The sequence below is a fragment of the Mytilus californianus genome, unplaced genomic scaffold (assembly GCF_021869535.1).
Source record: "Mytilus californianus isolate M0D057914Y unplaced genomic scaffold, xbMytCali1.0.p SCAF_5, whole genome shotgun sequence".
NCBI classification, from domain to species: domain Eukaryota; kingdom Metazoa; phylum Mollusca; class Bivalvia; order Mytilida; family Mytilidae; genus Mytilus; species Mytilus californianus.
The window spans coordinates 39,085,732-39,101,560 of record NW_026262701.1 but is presented as its reverse complement, the minus strand read 5'-3'; the positions used below and the strand labels follow the sequence as shown (position 1 = coordinate 39,101,560).

The 15,829-nt window shown below is 31.8% G+C and overlaps 1 long non-coding RNA gene across 1 annotated transcript; it reads left to right on the top strand.

Annotated features, from left to right (window-relative positions):
- Nucleotides 1–301: 301 nt before the first annotated feature.
- On the top strand, nucleotides 302–15,063 carry LOC127701914 (uncharacterized). Its single transcript, XR_007982251.1, has 4 exons — nucleotides 302–536; nucleotides 3,322–3,441; nucleotides 4,293–4,342; nucleotides 14,093–15,063. It is a non-coding gene; the product is annotated as an uncharacterized LOC127701914 (long non-coding RNA).
- The last annotated feature ends 766 nt before the right edge of the window (nucleotides 15,064–15,829 follow it).

The following is a 15,829-nucleotide window of genomic DNA, read 5'->3' as shown; positions in this document are numbered from 1 at the left end:
ATTAAAACCAGCGCAAAGGGTTGTATTGAAATAACATTCAGATGTGATCTTGTGTATGTCCATTGCGACTTTGATATAAATTGCAGCAGTCCTTTAGGATTTTGTGTCATAAATTTATATGCCAACCTTTTCAATTTTATCATTTGTTGACAAGAACAGGACAATCACAAGATTGGCATACATATTAGGAGACTTCAGTCATCTTACAATGCTAAATTTCTCACTATACTTTCAAAATACAGGTGTGCCAGCTAAACCTATGATGTTTAAAGTAAAGCCATTTCACGACAGTTTTGAAGTCATGTGGATGCCTGGTAATGATGGTCACTATCGTCAACATTTTGTAATAACATACCGCTCAGTGCTTGCTATAAATTGGACAATAGTTGTACATTCGTTAAATGAAGGACGCCATACAGTTCAAGATCTTTCTGAGAATATGGAGTATATTGTTTATATGTATGCACGAAATGATATAGGAAAGAGTGATGACACAGACAATGTGACAATTCAAACACTTCATTCAAATACAATGTGTAAGTGTTTCCTCTTATATTATTCATTGTTTTATTTCGCAATACTTGACCGAATGTTTGATTTCATGATTCATAAGGATGACATATCATTTGATAAAAGGAAATCATTACACAGAATGTCACAGTATGAAACATTTTGTCATGGCAGTAGTAAAACCAATAATATATAGACAAATTCATCTTCTGAATAATTTCCAATTACATTTAAGGAAAATATTGAAAACAATTACAAAAATCATTTGATAAAAGGAAATCATTACACAGAATGTCACAGTATGAAACATTTTGTCATGGCAGTAGTAAAACCAATAATATATAGACAAATTCATCTTCTGAATAATTTCCAATTACATTTAAGGAAAATATTGAAAACAATTACAAAAATTATTTAAGGAAAATATTGAAAACAATTACAAAAATCTTCATCCTTACCTTATATCGATATTACGAGTGCAACTCCGTGAATTTATTGAAACAACATCGTGTCAGACGTCAATAATTGACCATATATGGCAATTAATCGATTGATCAATGATTCAGTTAAGTCTGTCTCATATCTTGACTTACATCTAGAAATAAAGGCTTAGTTCTCCAATCTAGTCGTTGCAATAACATAAACGGAATCAAGTTTAATGCACCAGATGCGAATTTCGACAATTAATGTCTCTTCAGTGATGCTCGAGGCCAAATATTTTAGTATTCAAAATCTAATAGGAATGGTAAAACTGCGGATCAAACCAAAAAAAGAACATGTACTATCCGGACAAGAAATCAGAGCTTTGTACGAGGGAGATTTATTCCTTAATTTAAAGTTATTTCCAAATTTTATAACAGCAAATTTTAATCGAACGATATCCGTATTTTCATGCCAGTATCGAAATGGGCTGGTAATACCATCGGGTACTAACAGTCCAGCAGCAGAGGTATAGCCATAGTGGTAGTAATAACATCAATGGGACCAAGTTTAGTGCACCAGATGCGCATTTCGACAATTAATGTCTCTTCACCATTAAAAACAATATTGGCACATGTCCTCGTTTCATATAAAAAAAACGTCTTTCTTGATTTGAATAAATCTAAAATTATGTTACCATAACATCCAACTGAAAGCCAAAATGGATATCTGGGAGTTCTATTATATATGTTACAGGCATTTTCTAAATTTAGGCATTTTGTAAAATGCCTGAAAACTTTAGTAATTATATAAAATGCCTGTAAGATTCAGACATTTTATACATTGAATATTTTCTTCAGTCATTTAAATTGAAAGGCATTTTACAACATGAATAGAACAATTCAAAAAGGCATTTTGTAAAGGTATTTTGTAAATGCCTGAAATTGTTTCATAGAAAGAAATGTTCATAAAAACTGAGCCATTGAAAGTATTGAATAACAGACAAGTTTTATCTTTTTATTACTGAATTTTAACGCTTGCATTTTAAGACTGTTTTTGTTAAAACACTTAGCGTTCTAAAAACATGGTGTTTTGCAAACAGCACACACATGAATACCTCCTTTTTCGTGTGTTGCCAAAAGATACTAAGTATCATCAGCATTATTAGTTAGATTAGGCTTTCGCTCATCAGAGTATTCAACAGACTGAAGCAGATCTTCGCATGGCGGATGAAGTTTGCATAGCTGAAGACATGTACACTGTCAACGCACTCGATCTAGCTTTTTATTGAGTTTATTCGGTTTCCGCAGGTTTTGTGTCAAGATTACCTTGATTTATTTCTTCTTGATCAATTTTCGAGATTTTAACATTCTTCAACTACTATTCATTTAATTCATCAGATTGAAAAGACCAAATAATTCTCTTGATTCAGAAAAGATGGAAAAACTCATATCTTTGCATCATAACCAAACACGGCCTTGCATAGTGAACCCAATGCTACAAAGGAAAATGTGAAAGATGTATAGATTTCTTTCTTTCTGAATTGGGATATTAAATCTGATGCCTCGTGTAAGGAGAATTCCATGCTCTCTGCACGTAAAGAACCCTTTGAACATTCCGTAGGTGTCCTGTTGGAATGTACAATTTCTGTCCTTATCCAACATACATTTAATTCAAGCGGCAGTCGAAATACCTGTCCTTTATCCGGGTCAATCCATTGCACAACTTACCTTTTTAACTTATTATCAAGTTGTTCTCGTTCTAGATATGAATGAAATATTTGCTACTGAATGCAAACAAACAACAATCAGTCAACCAAAACATATCCTTCTTTTTCTCTGCTTCATATTACACACTTTTGTTTTGAATCTAGAATTTTTTAAATTCGATTGCAAATTTTGTTTTATTGTAAGAGCGATTTGCCCTTCTGCCATCGTGATAAGAAGATCAAAACATTTCTATCTGAAAAACAGAGTTAGCACATATTTAACCTACTTATAGACATTTAAACTATCCAGGCTGGTATTTGAAGAATAAACTTAATTTACCGAACCATTTGCATTTGCCTTCGTAAGATATTGTGTTTTTGTCATATGTATCTCAATGATATTCTTTTTCTACAAATAACCGGACACTATACAGGCAATTTGTTTAATATTGTTTTAAAATTTCAGTCATTTTACAAGGTATTTTTAGTCATTTTATATAATACCTGTCAAGGTTAGGCATTTCTTAAATTACCCGAAAATTCAGTCATTTAACAAAATGCCTAGATTTAGAAAACCCCTGTTACATATAATATATATTTTTTTACTTTATCGTATCACATTCATATATGTATATTCCTGACAATTAAGATACCTAAACTTGAATACGTAATTGATTTTGTAGCTAAAGGACATTTTCACACAGTTAAATTATCTGCTTACATCGCTGCTTGCTTTTGCTGTGTTTTTATTCTGCTGCTGGCATCAGTCTTTTACATACGGCTTCGAGAATTCGCTTTCAAAGGTAACAGTTTATATTTACCACCACAGATTTGCAAAATCTATTCAAATATTCAGTACAATAGTGATAAGCTAAATACGTTTTGGTGGCATATGTTGACTACTAATGACAGTGCCTAATATGAGTTAGCTTTGAAAGCTTGGTTTTTGTCTTGTCTGCGACAGAAGTGGCGATACATAAGTACTACGAAGAAGGTGACCACTCTCATTTATAATGACAAAACATTTGCCAGGAAATTGTTGATAATGAGATCTTGTCAACCAGTTATTGTCATTTGATCTTTGCTTCGTTTTCACGCTACAGTGGAAAGAAAATGTTTCCGAGATGAGGTCTGTTCCTCAGTAGCCAAACATGAAAGGTTAATAATATATGTGTGTATTGAGTTGATTGTGATGAGTATATGTCAGTTTGACATTTGTCATATGGCCTTGACCTCACTTGCATAGGTCCGTATTCAGGATTTCAGAAGGTTTTTTTCTTAAAAACTTTTAAATATGCGTCAACAATAACTGTACTTGGTGTATAGTTTGATAGTGGCAGTATATGTTCTTTTATTATATGTCATATGACATTGAAATACATTTCACGCCCCAGTTGTCACGTTTAATTTTTTATGGTGGGTCTCATGCACAGGAACTTTACATGATTGATAAAATGTATTTGGAATTTGGTTTGATTGCAATGAGTAAACGAAAATCTGACAGATGTCCCTTGACCTTGACTTTAATTTTCTAGTTCCAGATAACCGAAACCAGTAATAATGCAAAAATATGTGATAAGTTAAGGGCCTATATGCATGTCATTTCATAGCCAGAGAGAATTAGTCGATACATTTTTCTAATTCTTTTTTCTAGGACAAAAGAAAACAAAGATTGAACACAGCAAACAAAGGGAATATTGCCAGGTATAAATTTAGTACAAATCATTTGCTTTTGTTCTTTGCAATATTTTTTTCAACAATATTTTACAGCTTGTTTTTGTGTTGTACTGTTACAACGCTGTCCCTAAAGTGAGAGTTGATCGCACATATACAAAACACTTTAAACCCGCCACAGTATGTATGTGCATGCCAAAAGTCCGGAGACTGAAAATTTAGTGGTTGTCGTTGGTTGCTCTCTATCATATTTATTTTTCATTTATTGTTTTGTACATAATCAGACTTTTTGTTTTCTCGTTTTACATTTTTGTCATGATTGGGCCTTTTAAAACTTACTACACGATATGTAATCTGCTCATTGTAGAAGGCCGTACAGTGACTTAAAGATGCTTGCACCCAAATCGTTTGGTCTCTTGTGGATGTTGTCTAATTGCCATTTATACCACATCTTCTTTTTTCATATTACAAAACTTAAACAACCTAGAAAAGACATGACATTTAACAGAAAACTTTCTTTATAATATATCAAGGAAACTGAATAATAGCAATGTAAAATTAAATCATCTTCGATGCAACCGCTTAGAAATGCCTCGTCCCTGAGGATACCGCCAGTCAAGTAGTTCGCGCAACAGTTAAACTGATGAGGTGAGAATAATAGGTTAGTTAGTCGTTGCCCGAGAAAGGTGACAAAATCAAAAGTTCGTAATTGGTAACCATACTGATAAAAGTTATTTCGAAACAACAATCGTAAATCAAAAAAAAAGATATCTGTATATATAAAGTTATATTGAAATGCAAATCCCTTATTTTATAACTATAAACATTGGAAACCTGATACAATAATATGTACAAAACTGTTATTCTTTACTGCACATTGATAAAACTTGTTCGAAAAAAACATGTACATTAAAAATCTGATTACAGAAAATCTTTCCTTACACCAATTTTCAGCGTGTCCGATATAGTACATTACATGGTACAATTTCCCGAAATGTTCCTTTTTTCAGCAATCAATTTTTCCAACGCGGCGTTCTATTTATAGTCACGTGAAATTTTAATATAAAAAAAATGTTTTTTTTTTGGAATATAACATTTAAAATCGTTTGTTTGTTCATGTTAGAAAATTCAAGGAAAATATGTTTACAAAAAATAATTTTCCGTTAAAAGATTCTACAATTTGTTTTACATGTTAAGAATAGGTCGTCTCGATTTTTTTACACTTGTAGGTAGCACGGTAGTATTTGCATTCCAGAATTTAGGTTGCTCTTTTGTGTACCCTACTTAAGTCAATGTATCTGAACATTATGATTGGACAAAAAATACAGTATCAACTGAACATACTTTCCCAAACTGAGGGACGAATCAGGTGTAGAAAAATATGAAATAATTTTACATACAGATGAAAATGAATTTTTGAGATTTTTTTTAAATTTTGTATTCACTGCACGATAAAAGACCTAAAAGCACTAGTGACCTTAGGTTCTTAAAGATAGCAAAAAAAGTAAACGGTCATGATACATATTCAAATTCATTTCTGAATAGTAAAATGAAAGTACTTCAGTTAACTGTGAATGTAGAATTTTTAGCAGTGTTAGAAAGTGGTGAAAATTCTAAAAAGGCTATCATTATCCCTTATGGGCCAGGAAATACTACCGTGCCACCTTAAGGGGGATACACATGTTTACACTAAATCAATGAAGGATTTTTTTTTACCTATGCAATTTGTAAGTTTATCAATAAAAAGTTGATTAAGGGCAACTATGATAAAAACAGCCCTTAAATTCCACCCCTGGGAGTGAAAATTGCTGATTCAGCAAATTTTGCCTGATCTGTGGGTAATAAGGTAAAAATTTACCTAGAAAGTAGAACTTCTTTATTTTTATGTAACTTGCAATACATTTTTAATTATAAATGCTCGCTTTAACTTTTCGCAGTGTCTGACACATGTGCAACCACTGGAATTTGAGACGCGACATATTTTATTTGCCTGTACATCCTATTATTTTCACCGAAATAAATAAATTGCATAATTTCTTATTTTTTTCCACACAAGTACAGCTTTACTAGTTTTCTTTAGGTTTAATTTGTAGTTCTGTGGTAACATGACACCAGTATGAGCTTTTTTGGAACCAGCAAGTGGTTAAGGGGTCCTTACTGATTCATTTAGCCCTCATATTTGGCTGAAATAGGGATAGCAATAGGGGTTTCTTTACACTGACAAGACATTTTTTTTGACAAAGAATGTAATTATGATTGTTTATCAGCAAGATTAAATAGTTTATTCATTTTCCATGCAAATGTCATTAATTGTTTTGATTTTCTGACAATGAAAAGCACAATAAAGGGAAAATGATTATGTAAGGGGACATAATTTAACTTAATGCATACATGAGAAATAGACAAACAGTCAACTTAGAGATATATTCTAGTACATATATTGTCAAAAAGATTTTAGAATAATAGTTAACTGCCATCTAAAGAATCTTGTTGTGTTGCCTTCATAATCTGGAAATGCTTAAAGTAATGTAAGGCATGCTGTAAAATGTGGAATGGACTTTAATATCATTTTTCATGATTTGGTGCTTAAACTGTTTCTTTCAGTCAGATTAACTATAAATAGAGTTGGCAATCCAATAATTCCTCCTGAATCACCATGTTTGACTTCTGTGTTGATTTGAAACATCATATATTTGGATTTTGTTCACTCCTTAAGTAAAAATGGTAAGATGATAAAAAAGTGAAAATCTGACAGCTGGGGTAGGGGTGTAATCTTTCATTTTTTTTTGGTAAGAAATAAGTGCAGACTAGTATTCTTTATTGTAATATGTTACATAGTAAGCAGGCTATCCATCATAGGTGTCATGACTGATTTCAACTTTGAAATGTCTTGGTTAAGGTAGCACGGTAGTATTTGCATTCCAGAATTTAGGTTGCTCTTTTGTGTACCCTACTTAAGTCAATGTATCTGAACATTATGATTGGACAAAAAATACAGTATCAACTGAACATACTTTCCCAAACTGAGGGACGAATCAGGTGTAGAAAAATATGAAATAATTTTACATACAGATGAAAATGAATTTTTGAGATTTTTTTTAAATTTTGTATTCACTGCACGATAAAAGACCTAAAAGCACTAGTGACCTTAGGTTCTTAAAGATAGCAAAAAAAGTAAACGGTCATGATACATATTCAAATTCATTTCTGAATAGTAAAATGAAAGTACTTCAGTTAACTGTGAATGTAGAATTTTTAGCAGTGTTAGAAAGTGGTGAAAATTCTAAAAAGGCTATCATTATCCCTTATGGGCCAGGAAATACTACCGTGCCACCTTAAGGGGGATACACATGTTTACACTAAATCAATGAAGGATTTTTTTTTACCTATGCAATTTGTAAGTTTATCAATAAAAAGTTGATTAAGGGCAACTATGATAAAAACAGCCCTTAAATTCCACCCCTGGGAGTGAAAATTGCTGATTCAGCAAATTTTGCCTGATCTGTGGGTAATAAGGTAAAAATTTACCTAGAAAGTAGAACTTCTTTATTTTTATGTAACTTGCAATACATTTTTAATTATAAATGCTCGCTTTAACTTTTCGCAGTGTCTGACACATGTGCAACCACTGGAATTTGAGACGCGACATATTTTATTTGCCTGTACATCCTATTATTTTCACCGAAATAAATAAATTGCATAATTTCTTATTTTTTTCCACACAAGTACAGCTTTACTAGTTTTCTTTAGGTTTAATTTGTAGTTCTGTGGTAACATGACACCAGTATGAGCTTTTTTGGAACCAGCAAGTGGTTAAGGGGTCCTTACTGATTCATTTAGCCCTCATATTTGGCTGAAATAGGGATAGCAATAGGGGTTTCTTTACACTGACAAGACATTTTTTTTGACAAAGAATGTAATTATGATTGTTTATCAGCAAGATTAAATAGTTTATTCATTTTCCATGCAAATGTCATTAATTGTTTTGATTTTCTGACAATGAAAAGCACAATAAAGGGAAAATGATTATGTAAGGGGACATAATTTAACTTAATGCATACATGAGAAATAGACAAACAGTCAACTTAGAGATATATTCTAGTACATATATTGTCAAAAAGATTTTAGAATAATAGTTAACTGCCATCTAAAGAATCTTGTTGTGTTGCCTTCATAATCTGGAAATGCTTAAAGTAATGTAAGGCATGCTGTAAAATGTGGAATGGACTTTAATATCATTTTTCATGATTTGGTGCTTAAACTGTTTCTTTCAGTCAGATTAACTATAAATAGAGTTGGCAATCCAATAATTCCTCCTGAATCACCATGTTTGACTTCTGTGTTGATTTGAAACATCATATATTTGGATTTTGTTCACTACTTAAGTAAAAATGGTAAGATGATAAAAAAGTGAAAATCTGACAGCTGGGGTAGGGGTGTAATCTTTCATTTTTTTTTGGTAAGAAATAAGTGCAGACTAGTATTCTTTATTGTAATATGTTACATAGTAAGCAGGCTATCCATCATAGGTGTCATGACTGATTTCAACTTTGAAATGTCTTGGTTAAGGGGGATACACATGTTTACACTAAATCAATGAAGGATTTTTTTTTACCTATGCAATTTGTAAGTTTATCAATAAAAAGTTGATTAAGGGCAACTATGATAAAAACAGCCCTTAAATTCCACCCCTGGGAGTGAAAATTGCTGATTCAGCAAATTTTGCCTGATCTGTGGGTAATAAGGTAAAAATTTACCTAGAAAGTAGAACTTCTTTATTTTTATGTAACTTGCAATACATTTTTAATTATAAATGCTCGCTTTAACTTTTCGCAGTGTCTGACACATGTGCAACCACTGGAATTTGAGACGCGACATATTTTATTTGCCTGTACATCCTATTATTTTCACCGAAATAAATAAATTGCATAATTTCTTATTTTTTTCCACACAAGTACAGCTTTACTAGTTTTCTTTAGGTTTAATTTGTAGTTCTGTGGTAACATGACACCAGTATGAGCTTTTTTGGAACCAGCAAGTGGTTAAGGGGTCCTTACTGATTCATTTAGCCCTCATATTTGGCTGAAATAGGGATAGCAATAGGGGTTTCTTTACACTGACAAGACATTTTTTTTGACAAAGAATGTAATTATGATTGTTTATCAGCAAGATTAAATAGTTTATTCATTTTCCATGCAAATGTCATTAATTGTTTTGATTTTCTGACAATGAAAAGCACAATAAAGGGAAAATGATTATGTAAGGGGACATAATTTAACTTAATGCATACATGAGAAATAGACAAACAGTCAATCTAGAGATATATTCTAGTACATATATTGTCAAAAAGATTTTAGAATAATAGTTAACTGCCATCTAAAGAATCTTGTTGTGTTGCCTTCATAATCTGGAAATGCTTAAAGTAATGTAAGGCATGCTGTAAAATGTGGAATGGACTTTAATATCATTTTTCATGATTTGGTGCTTAAACTGTTTCTTTCAGTCAGATTAACTATAAATAGAGTTGGCAATCCAATAATTCCTCCTGAATCACCATGTTTGACTTCTGTGTTGATTTGAAACATCATATATTTGGATTTTGTTCACTCCTTAAGTAAAAATGGTAAGATGATAAAAAAGTGAAAATCTGACAGCTGGGGTAGGGGTGTAATCTTTCATTTTTTTTTGGTAAGAAATAAGTGCAGACTAGTATTCTTTATTGTAATATGTTACATAGTAAGCAGGCTATCCATCATAGGTGTCATGACTGATTTCAACTTTGAAATGTCTTGGTTAAGGTAGCACGGTAGTATTTGCATTCCAGAATTTAGGTTGCTCTTTTGTGTACCCTACTTAAGTCAATGTATCTGAACATTATGATTGGACAAAAAATACAGTATCAACTGAACATACTTTCCCAAACTGAGGGACGAATCAGGTGTAGAAAAATATGAAATAATTTTACATACAGATGAAAATGAATTTTTGAGATTTTTTTTAAATTTTGTATTCACTGCACGATAAAAGACCTAAAAGCACTAGTGACCTTAGGTTCTTAAAGATAGCAAAAAAAGTAAACGGTCATGATACATATTCAAATTCATTTCTGAATAGTAAAATGAAAGTACTTCAGTTAACTGTGAATGTAGAATTTTTAGCAGTGTTAGAAAGTGGTGAAAATTCTAAAAAGGCTATCATTATCCCTTATGGGCCAGGAAATACTACCGTGCCACCTTAAGGGGGATACACATGTTTACACTAAATCAATGAAGGATTTTTTTTTACCTATGCAATTTGTAAGTTTATCAATAAAAAGTTGATTAAGGGCAACTATGATAAAAACAGCCCTTAAATTCCACCCCTGGGAGTGAAAATTGCTGATTCAGCAAATTTTGCCTGATCTGTGGGTAATAAGGTAAAAATTTACCTAGAAAGTAGAACTTCTTTATTTTTATGTAACTTGCAATACATTTTTAATTATAAATGCTCGCTTTAACTTTTCGCAGTGTCTGACACATGTGCAACCACTGGAATTTGAGACGCGACATATTTTATTTGCCTGTACATCCTATTATTTTCACCGAAATAAATAAATTGCATAATTTCTTATTTTTTTCCACACAAGTACAGCTTTACTAGTTTTCTTTAGGTTTAATTTGTAGTTCTGTGGTAACATGACACCAGTATGAGCTTTTTTGGAACCAGCAAGTGGTTAAGGGGTCCTTACTGATTCATTTAGCCCTCATATTTGGCTGAAATAGGGATAGCAATAGGGGTTTCTTTACACTGACAAGACATTTTTTTTGACAAAGAATGTAATTATGATTGTTTATCAGCAAGATTAAATAGTTTATTCATTTTCCATGCAAATGTCATTAATTGTTTTGATTTTCTGACAATGAAAAGCACAATAAAGGGAAAATGATTATGTAAGGGGACATAATTTAACTTAATGCATACATGAGAAATAGACAAACAGTCAACTTAGAGATATATTCTAGTACATATATTGTCAAAAAGATTTTAGAATAATAGTTAACTGCCATCTAAAGAATCTTGTTGTGTTGCCTTCATAATCTGGAAATGCTTAAAGTAATGTAAGGCATGCTGTAAAATGTGGAATGGACTTTAATATCATTTTTCATGATTTGGTGCTTAAACTGTTTCTTTCAGTCAGATTAACTATAAATAGAGTTGGCAATCCAATAATTCCTCCTGAATCACCATGTTTGACTTCTGTGTTGATTTGAAACATCATATATTTGGATTTTGTTCACTCCTTAAGTAAAAATGGTAAGATGATAAAAAAGTGAAAATCTGACAGCTGGGGTAGGGGTGTAATCTTTCATTTTTTTTTTGGTAAGAAATAAGTGCAGACTAGTATTCTTTATTGTAATATGTTACATAGTAAGCAGGCTATCCATCATAGGTGTCATGACTGATTTCAACTTTGAAATGTCTTGGTTAAGGTAGCACGGTAGTATTTGCATTCCAGAATTTAGGTTGCTCTTTTGTGTACCCTACTTAAGTCAATGTATCTGAACATTATGATTGGACAAAAAATACAGTATCAACTGAACATACTTTCCCAAACTGAGGGACGAATCAGGTGTAGAAAAATATGAAATAATTTTACATACAGATGAAAATGAATTTTTGAGATTTTTTTTAAATTTTGTATTCACTGCACGATAAAAGACCTAAAAGCACTAGTGACCTTAGGTTCTTAAAGATAGCAAAAAAAGTAAACGGTCATGATACATATTCAAATTCATTTCTGAATAGTAAAATGAAAGTACTTCAGTTAACTGTGAATGTAGAATTTTTAGCAGTGTTAGAAAGTGGTGAAAATTCTAAAAAGGCTATCATTATCCCTTATGGGCCAGGAAATACTACCGTGCCACCTGTATATGCTGTCTTCTTGTTGTATTTGTATTTTATGTTATTCATCGGAATATGTTTGAATTTGAATCGTAACTTAAAGTTTGAATTTGCATCGTAACTTAAAGTTTGAATTTGCATCGTAACTTTAAGTTTAAATTTGCATCGTAACTTAACGTTTGAATTTGCAAAAAATAATTGCATATAAACTCTACCAAAAGCTGAATGAAGTAACGATCTGACATGCAAATTTAAAAATATAAAAACTTGCAGCTGTGTTCGTGAGAATATTTATTTAACAACACATCTTCAAGATCTTCCACAGATCAACATCATTAACATCTAGGGATACATTCAGTATATCGTGCCCATAAAATAAATGCGTGTTGACAGAATGCTGACCAAAAGCAAAAATTCTTGGAAACATTTGATATTTAAATAAGGAGATGTATTATGATTGCCAATGAGACAACTATTCACCAAAGTTCAAATGAAGTGGATGTAAGCAATTGTAGGCAACCGTACGACCATCAATAATGAAGACGTTCATACCGTATAGTCGGCTATACAAGGCCCCGACATAAAAATATGAAATAATTCAATTGAGAAAACTAACGGCCTAATTCATAACAAAACAATTTACGAAAATCAAATATGACAGACATGAACCAATGACAACCACAGATCTACAGGCTGCTGACTTAGAACACGCACATAAAGAATATGACTGGGTTAAACACAGAACGGACGTGATGTATACACTCTTAATATAACTACTATGCATGATAACATTAATGTTAATTTTTAGTTGTTGTAATAGCATATTAATGATCGCTTCGTCATTTGGTTTCTCCGCGATTCTGATAAAAATGTCACCGAACCCATGGCCAACTGAAAAAGAAAAACGTAAACGACTAAACTCGTAATGTGTCGTTTTAAGGTGGATCATCACTTTATATTTCCTGAGATAGAATTTTTTCATACTTTGCCACAATGTAGATTTTCCAATGCTTTTTTTCAAAAATATAATAAAAAGTGGGGGTCACCGTGCTTAAGATAGTAGATTATTCTTGAAAAAACACTTGTTTGTGAATAAAAAGAAATACATGTGCAAGATTTTGAAATAAAACATGACAAGATACGTTTTATAATATGTTTTAAGAAAATAAAAAGAAAAAATGGTGTCACCAAACTTGTTTCTTGCTACAAGTAAAAATAGAAATTTCATTAACATTCCCCCATAAAATTGTTACTAAAAGAGTTATCTCCCCTTATATGGCTAAGTTGAAAAATGGAATCAAATAAAAACAAATATTTGGTATTTTCTAAATCAGTCTTAATAATGCAATAAATCACTTATTTTTCTTTATTTAAATAAACTGTCTTACACATTAGTTGCCAATCTGTTGCAAAACTTGCAGATTTAAGTAGAATACTAGACCAATTGTGTACTGCTATTTTCCAATCAAAGATGGCAGTATACAATTAATCTACCTTAAATCATATAATAAAACTTGTTTTCAGATAAAGTTCTAAAAAATAATTTATACACTTTTCAAGCGACGCAGTTATCGGATGACAATTTAAATTACTTACTACATTGTACATTGTATAAACGTTTTCGTCATGTGTATACTGTTCTTAACTTTGAGACAATTTTCAGAAAAGTAACGCAAACGATATATTATAAGTAAAACATAGACATTCAAATAGAAATGGGTTGCTTATCAAGTTTTTTTTCAAATGAGTCCTAAGGCACTCAATGTTTTCTATGTATAACAAAGAAATATAATTATATATATAAACATTATATACCGATATGAAATATACAGACGTTCTTAATGCTATCATATTTGTGAAAACATTTTATCAAGGTTATTTTTTAATTTTATTTTGCAGCAAAAACATTTAACTGTTTATGAAGAAGTGATTTTTAATCCAGCAGAAAACGGAAAACGGTTCATCATAAATACTAAAGTCGTGGATGACGATCTGAATACGTCTGGTTAAACACTACGTATTCAAAAGTGAAACTTTGCCCCTAATCTTTAAATAACATTTTAATCAAAATTTAATCATCGACTTTGATTACAGCGGTCATCTCAGTACCAGAGTCTATGACAATCGAGATGATTTCTATTTTGAAATTATGAATTTTCCTCACCTTAGCAGCGATTATAAGATTTTTATAGTGTTGTTTTCATTTTGTATACCCTTGTATTTATATTTTGCTTATTTTGTATTTTATCGGGAAAGTGTATACGTCATATGTATTACAGAGCCCCTTAAGTGCCATGTAAATATAAATATTTTCGTTTGTCGGATATCAAATCTGGTGCGCACAAGTTTAAAAATCGTGCGCACTACTTTGAAACTCGTGCGCACGGTTTTTAATCTCGTGTGCACGACATTGTAAAACTGGGGCGCACAACTTTGAAAAACAGGTGCGCACGACTTTTAAACTGGTGCGCAGCAATTTGAAAGTCGTGAGCACTAGTTGGAAAGTCGTTCGCATCAGTTTGAAAGTCGTGCGCATCATTTTTAAAAGTCTTGCGCATCAGTTATTGGAAGCCTTGCGTATCAGTAATTGAAGGTTGTGCGCATCATTTTGAAGGTTTTTTTTCCAATTTTTACAAATATGAACAAGAATCTTCGTTTTATACATATGACTGTGCATGAAATTTAATGGAAATTAGATGAGACCATCTTAACTTTTCAAACGACATAAAACATATGCAGAAAAAAAGTCATGTTTGTTTACATTTTTATTTCTCTGAAATTTCGAGGAGCATTCTGCCGTTTGTAGTTTTGTAAAAACGGTGTACTTTTAAGCCTTGACTTTTCTTGGATACTGATTATAATGTTGAACCATTTTGACAGACACATTTATTTTTCCATTCTTTGTTATTATAATTGATTAAATTAGATTGTTTACTGACGTTGCATGTGTCTTCACAATAAGATTTCCTTCACGATCCTATACCAGATATTTCACGATCCAATCGCAATACTTGAACAGAGTTACTTATTCTTTCACGATCATTTTTCTCGATATACCGAATGACAGCCGTGGATTAAGGCCATAAAATATCTGAAAGTATTAAACCTGATACAAACGTTGAAGAGTTGATGAAACCAATAAGGAAGTGTTAAACATACAAGCTGAACTATTGAAAGCTGATATAGGCACAATAGCAAAAGTCTTTTGCCATGTATTTACAAAGATTTGGAACAGGGAAGAATACCAACAGACTGGCAAAAGGGAATTATAATCAAACTCTCAAAAAAGGGAAATTTAGAAGTCTGTGACAACTGGAGAGTAATAAAATTACTATCTGTACCTGGGAAAGTCCTCTGCAGAATTATCATAAACAGAATTAGAGATGCTATTGACACCATTCCACGTAAAGAACAATCTGGGTTCCAAAGAGGTTAATTAAGGCTGTATCAACCAAATATTAATCATGAAAAATATAGTAGAACTGTGCATTGAATGGAACAGCCCCCTATTTGTCAACTTTATCGACTTCAAAAGGGCGTTTAACACTATCCATCGAGAAACTTTAAAAAAGATCATGGCAAACTATGGAATTCCAGGTAACATCATCAGGATGGTGCAAGAATTTTATGATCTGA